Raw genomic sequence first — 7,624 nt, forward strand, 5'->3', positions numbered from 1 at the left:
TCTCACTTTTATGAAGGTTTAATACCTAAAGATAGGCAAATGATAGAATTCATGTGTAATGGAACTTTTGAAGATAAAAACCCAAATGAAGCTATGGAATATTTGGAATCATTAGCAGAAAATGCTCAAAATTGGGATAATATAGGCTCAATTGAACCACCAAGTAAAACCAATAATTCAACAAATGGGGTTGGTATTTATCATCTTAAAGATGATGTAGATATTCAAGCTAAACTTGCATCTTTAGCAAGAAAAATCGAGTCATTAGAAATAAAAAAGAGTGATCAATTAAAAAGTGTTCAAGAAATTGTTTGTCATATATGTGATACACATGATCATCTTACAAAAAATTGTCCTACTTTGCCTTCATTTAAAAAATGTCTCCATGAACAAGCTAATTATGTTAACAATTTTAAAAAACCAACATTAGATCCTTTTTCACAAACATATAATCCCGGTTGGAGAAATCATCCTAATTTTAGTTGGAGGAACGATAATAATGCACAACCTTCACAACAACCTTTTCAAAATAACCAAAATCATCAAGCTTATGCTCCTTATATCCCACCTCGAAGAAAACATTTTAAAGATGAAATTCATGCATACATTCAAAATCAAGAGTCTATCAATATTCAAAACATTCAATCTATGAATGATTTGAAATAAACTCTTGCAAAATTTGCATTTGCACTTAATATTCGTGAAAAAAGGAAAATTTCCATCTCAACCACAACCTAATCCTAAAAATCAAAATCAAGATAAATTTAATCAAGTAAAAGCTATTATTACTCTTAGAAGTGGTAAAATAGTTAATGATCAATATAGTGATGAAAACAAAGATCATTTATACTCAAAGAGTAAGGATGAAAATCTTGATACTTTCGAGAAAGATGATAATTTGAGTCCTAAAAATAAGAAAGTTGATGATAAAGTAATAAGTGAGTCAAATAAACTTGTTCATTTTCCACATGCATTATTAAACAATAAAAAACAAAAAAATGATTCGGATATTTATGAAGTTTTTAAACAAGTAAAAATAAATATTTCATTATTAGATGCTATTAAACAAGTGTCTTCTTATGCAAAATTTTTAAAAGATTTATGTATTGTGAAAAGACAATTGCATGTAAAGACGAAAGCATTCTTAACTGAACAAGTAAGTTCTATTATTCAAAATAATTCTACTTTGAAATATAAAGATCCAGGTTGTCCAACAATTTCATGTATTATTGGAAAAAAATAAAATTAAAAAAGCTTTGTTAGATTTGGGAGGAAGTGTGAATTTACTTCCTTATTCAGTTTATGAAAAACTTAAGTTGAAAGATTTAAAACCTACATCTGTCACTCTTTTACTAGCCGATAGGTCAATCAAAATACCTAGAGGTATCGTAGAAGATGTGTTAGTTCAAGTCGATAAATTCATATATCACGTGGATTTTATTGTCTTGGATACACAACCAATAGAAGTGCATAATGAAATTCCAGTAATATTAGGACGTCCATTTCTAGCAACTTCAAATGCTTTAATTAATTTTCGAAATGGAATAATGAAATTGTCTTTTGGAAATATGACTTTAGAACTTAATGTGTTCAACTTATGTAAACAACCAATTATTAATGAAGATGAAGATGATAATGCAATAGAAAAAATTGTGGAAGAAAATATACACCAAAAAAACTTAAATCAACAACAAGAAGTTTGTTTAGTGGAAAGTGTTTTTAAATCAAAGTTATTTGAAGAAATTAATGAACTTGAAGAAGTAAAAGAAGATGATCATCCAAAACTTGAATTAAAACATTTACCAATAGAACTAAAATATGTTTTTCTTGGTAAAAATCAAACATATCCTATTGTAATATCCTCTACCCTCTTACCAAAACAAGAAGAAGATTTAATAACATTACTTAAAAAACACAAAAATGCAATTGGATGGACTTTGCAAGATATAAAAGGTATAAATCCTTTAATCTGTACACATAGAATTCACTTTGAAGAAAATGCTAAAACATATCAACAACCTCAAAGAAGATTAAATCCACACATGAAAGAAGTTGTTAAAACTGAAGTGTTAAAATTATTAAATGCCGGGATTATTTATCCAATCTCGGATAGTAAATGGGTAAGTCCAACACAAGTAGTACCAAAAAAATCAGGCATCACTGTTATAAAAAATGAAAAAGGAGAATTATTACAAGCTAGGATTCCATCTAGTTGGCGTATGTGCATTGATTATAGAAAATTAAATGATGCAATTAGAAAAGATCACTTTCCGTTACCATTTTTAGATCAAATTTTAGAGAAAGTGGCAGGTAATCCTTATTATTGTTTTCTTGATGGGTATTCGGGGTATTATCAAATACCAATATCATTAGAAGATCAAGAAAAAACTACTTTCACTTGTCCATTCGAACTTTTGCTTTTAAAAGAATGTCATTTGGTTTATGTAATGCTCCGGATACTTTTCAAAGATGCATGCTAAGTATTTTTAGTGACATGATTGAAGAATTTGTGGAAGTTTTTATGGATGATATAACTGTTTTTGGAAACTCATTTGAAAACTGTCTTAAAATTTTGGAAGAAGTTTTAAAAAGATGTGAAGAAAAAAATCTTGTTTTAAATTGGGAAAAATGTCACTACATGGTTAAATCCGGAATTGTGTTAGGACATGTCATATCTGAAGAAAAAAAAATTGAAGTTGATAAAGCTAAGGTTGATGTTATTGCTAATTTACCATTACCAAACACGATCAAAGAAATTCGATTATTTTTGGGTCATGCGGGATTTTATAGAAGATTCATAAAAAATTTTAGCATAATATCGAAACCAATTTCAAATCTTTTAACAAAAGATGCACAATTTGAATGGACTCAAGAATATGAAACTGCTTTTAAAAAGATAATTAATTTTTTAACTACATCACCTATTTTACAACCTCCTGATTGGTCTTTACCATTTGAATTAATGTGTGATGCAAGTGATTATGTTGTAGGAGTCGTTTTAGGACAAAGAAAAGAAGGTAAACCTCATGTGATCTACTATGCTAGTAGAACCTTAAATAGTGCTCAAATCAATTATTCAACAACTGAAAAAGAATTACTTTCAGTAGTGTTTGCATTAGATAAATTTCGATCCTATTTAATTGGTTCTACTATTATTGTTTATACTGATCATTCTGCCATAAAATATTTATCAAATAAACAAGATGCTAAGCCGAGATTAATAAGATGGATTTTGTTGTTACAAGAATTTGATATTGTAATAAAAGATAAAAAAAGGAAAAAAAATGTAGTAGCCGATCATTTATCAAGAATAATTTTTGAATCGTCTCAAAATGAAATACCAATAAATGAAAATTTTCCGAATGATCAACTATTCTATGCTACTACTATGCCTTGGTTTGCTAATATTGTAAATTTTCTTGTGACAAATAAAATGTCTTCTCATTGGAGTTCACAAGATAAAAATAAATTCTTGAAAGAGGTCAAAAAAATTTATTGGGATGATCCTTATTTGTTTAAGTATTGTCCTGATCAAATTTTTCGACGTTGTATATCCGACAATGAGGTAAGTAGTGTCATTAAATTTTGTCATTCTGAGGCATGTGGAGGTCATTTTTCGTCAAAGAAAACAGCTGCAAAAATCTTTCAATGTGGATTTTATTGGTCTTCTTTATTCAAAGATACGCATTCATTTTGCAAATCTTGTGAAAATTGTCAGAAAATGGGTTCAATTTCAAAACAAAACATGATGTCTTTAAATCCAATCATGATTATTGAAATATTTGACAGTTGGGGAATAGATTTTATGGGTCCATTCCCATTATCTTTTGGATTTACTTATATTTTAGTGGCTGTCAATTATGTTTCAAAATGGATTGAAGCAATTGCATGTAGAACTAATGATCATAAAGTTGTGATAAAATTTTTGAAAGAAAATATTTTTAGTCGATTTGGAATACCTAGAGCTATAATCAGTGATGGGGGAAGTCATTTTATAAATAAATCATTTTCTTCATTGTTAAGAAAATATGGTATTACACATAAAGTTTCTACTCCATATCATACACCCTCAAACGAATGGTCAGGTTGAACTTGCAAATAAAGAAGTAAAACAAAAAAAACAGTCAGTCCAAATCGAAAAGATTGGTCTTTAAGATTAAGTGATGCATTATGGGCATAAAGAACTACATTTAAAACATCATTGGGGATGTCACCATATAGATTAGTTTTTGGTAAGCATTGTCATCTACCTGTTGAAATTGAACATAAAGCTTATTGGGCAATTAAAGCATTTAATACTAATTTAGATGATGCATCTAAATTAAGAAAATTGCAACTAAATGAACTAGAAGAATTAAGAAATGATGCATATGAAAATGCAAAGATTTATAAAGATAAAACAAAATCCTTTCATGATAAAAAAAATATTATGAGAAAATTGTTTGAAATTGGACAAAAAGTTTTACTTTATAATTCTCGCTTGCATTTGTTTCCAGAAAAACTTAGATCACGATGGACAGGTCCATATGTTGTAAAAAATGTTTATCCTCATGGTGCTGTTGATGTTGAAAATTCTAAAAATAATAATGTGTTTAAAGTTAATGGACAAAGACTTAAACCATTTTTAGAAAATGAAATTCTTAATGATGAGTTTATGCCTTTATATGATCCAAATTAATTGTTACTTATATTTTCATTTTATTTTTGCATAATTGAGTTCACTTCCCGGTTAAGTGGCGGATAACGGTACTCCGTGACTTCTTTTAGTCGGTTTTATTTCAATTTCTCAAAATAATTGAATATATGTATATATATATATATATATATTAATATGGATGTTTGTATTTTTAATCTTCGTAAATATTTTCGTGGTATAGCTGATAATAAGTTGAAAAATATTTATAAAGCTAGATGCGAGAGATTATGTTTACTTATGTCGTATAATATTCCTGATGATATTCGCTTTATTATTGAAGCAAAAGTTCGACTTGATGGGGAAGCAAGTAAGATCATTATCAAACAAATGCCTGGATTTGGAAAAAGTACTTATGCTAAAAAAACGTAGAGCTAAAAATATGGTGGATGTTACAAATGTGCTAGGTGAACTTGTCATGGACATTGTAGGAATGTTGGAATGACATCCGTAAACAGAGAAGATAAAATATTATTCATTAGGAATGGGCTGAGTAAAGAACCATTGGATCCACTTCCAATGTCTCTTGAGACGCATTCTAGTGGATACATGCAAAATGAACTTCTTAAACTGTGGATAAAATTTCTTTATGAGAGGGATCATTATATAGATTGTCTTGCATTTAATGTGGATCCCGTATGTCGTCTATCAGAAGAATTGGGTATTTCAACTCCAACGAGAAGAGATAGATGGTACTACCCCCGATGGTAACGTATATATTTCACTTTTTATGTGTGTATGTGTTCTACTATTCATATTTTGACTTTTCGTACAATTGTTTTTTTTATAAATGCATGCTTGAATTTTCTTTACATATTGAAAAAAAAATGAGTGAAAAAAAAAACATGGCAGGATCTTCTTCACAAAAATTGAAAAATATTTGTGTCTTTTGTGGTTCTAATACTGGAAAGAACGAAATATTTGTTGATGCAGCAATTAATCTTGAAAAAAAGTTAGCAAAGAGAAAAATTCACTTGGTATATGGAGGAGGCAATATTGGGTTAATGGGATCTATTTCAACAGCAGCTCATCTTGGAGTTGTGGAACAAAATTTCATTTCAAAAAATTCACGAAGGATGCTCATCTCTGCTTCGAATGACGACCAATTAATTGATGATCTCCAAGCTTTTGTTCATCAACCTGATTCGGCTATAACAAATATCAATTGGTCTCAACCAACCAGTAAGAAAAGGAAACTGAATCATTGATTCAACATGTCACGAAATGGTTTGTGTTTGTTCCTCATCTTCAATAAATTCCAGGTGATATCTCTTTCATCATGTACTCTTCATTTTTCATTAAAAAAAAAACTAAAAACAATGTCATATTCAGGTTTGGGGGAGGGTTTATCTCTAAAATAAATTTATTAAAATTTTAAAAATAAAAAACAAATATTTCTATAATAATTTTTCTTTTTCTTTTTCAATGGCAGAGTAAGGAGCGAAAAACTCTTGACACGCATTAGTTTTTATTTATCATATTATCACAATATATTAGATTTTAATATTCCGTATATATTTAAATTGAAAACTACTAAGAAAATGAAGTCTTTTTGTATAGATGTTTATTTATTCTTATTTTTATAAATTTAATAGAAAATATATAATTGGTGGGATATAAGTTATAAATAATATATAATTGTGTGTTTTCAAATAACATATTTTCTAAAACTTTTATGAATATATAGTTAAAGTGATATTGATTGAATGAATAATAACATGTATAATTGAAGGAATTAATTTGTAAAAGTGCAATATACACTCACATAAATTTTGTGAGTGAGAGTTGAGAATTGAGAAAACAACTTATAAGATTTTATAATTTATTAAGAAATGGTTGATTACTAGATTAAACCCATTTTGAAAAAAAATAAAAAAAAATAAAAATTTGTGCATATAAAAATTGGCTGCAAATTTGTTTGGAGTTTGATTGTAAAGATGTAGAGTATTAATATATCTACTATAATTATCAATGTAATAGATTTACCTCATAAAAAAATAAACAAATAAATAAATTTTGAAAAAAAAATGTTAATTTTTCAAAGTTTATTAGAGGTATTTGGTTATGTAAAAACAATTTTGCAGCCAAACAAAAAAAAATTAGAAAAAAGAAAAAAAAATGGGTTTATTCTTTGTAAATTATCCTATCTTATTTTCAATATTAGGTTATTTGATTGTCTGCTTTACTAGCCATTTTCAATGAGTGAATAATTTTCTTCCAACTCTATGAGTGAAAACAGCTATATATGAAATATCATAACCCGAGAGAATATGAAGTTGAGACTTTTACATTAATATTCCTGATGATATACATGTTATGAAAATGATTTCTATTATCATTTTGATTATATTATTCTCAAAGTTTTTAGAAAATATTTTTATAAAAAATTATATATATTTAATATTTTAATATTGTGTGAAATATATATGTATAACCCATCCAATTATATATTAACATATTAGTTGATAACAAGATTTATAAATAAACATATGATCTCCCTACAAGTGTGTTTTAAAATGTTAAAGTTTGCAAATTTGAATATATATATATTAAGGAATAAAAATCTAACTTGTGATTTTATGATATTTTATTACTAACATGTATAATTGAAGGAATTAATTTGTAAAAGTGCAATATACACTCACATAAATTTTGTGAGTGAGAGGTGAGAATTGAAAAAACAACTTATAAGCTTTTATAAATTATTAAGAAATGTTTGATTACTAGATTAAACCCATTTTGAAAAAAAATAAAAAAAAATAAAAATTTGTGCATATAAAAATTGGCTGCAAAGTTGTTTGGAGTTTGATTGTAAAGATGTAGAGTATTAATATATCTACTATAATTATCAATGTAATAGATTTACCTCATAAAAAAATAAACAAATAAATAAACTTTGAAAAAAAAATGTTACTTTTTCAAAGTTTATTA

At 27.1% G+C, this 7,624-nt stretch overlaps 1 pseudogene; it reads left to right on the top strand.

Moving 5' to 3' along the window:
• Positions 1–381: 381 nt before the first annotated feature.
• LOC140860503 (uncharacterized) lies at positions 382–5,138 on the top strand (annotated as a pseudogene).
• Positions 5,139–7,624: the final 2,486 nt, after the last annotated feature.

The sequence above is a fragment of the Henckelia pumila genome, chromosome 4 (assembly GCF_033568475.1).
Source record: "Henckelia pumila isolate YLH828 chromosome 4, ASM3356847v2, whole genome shotgun sequence".
NCBI classification, from domain to species: domain Eukaryota; kingdom Viridiplantae; phylum Streptophyta; class Magnoliopsida; order Lamiales; family Gesneriaceae; genus Henckelia; species Henckelia pumila.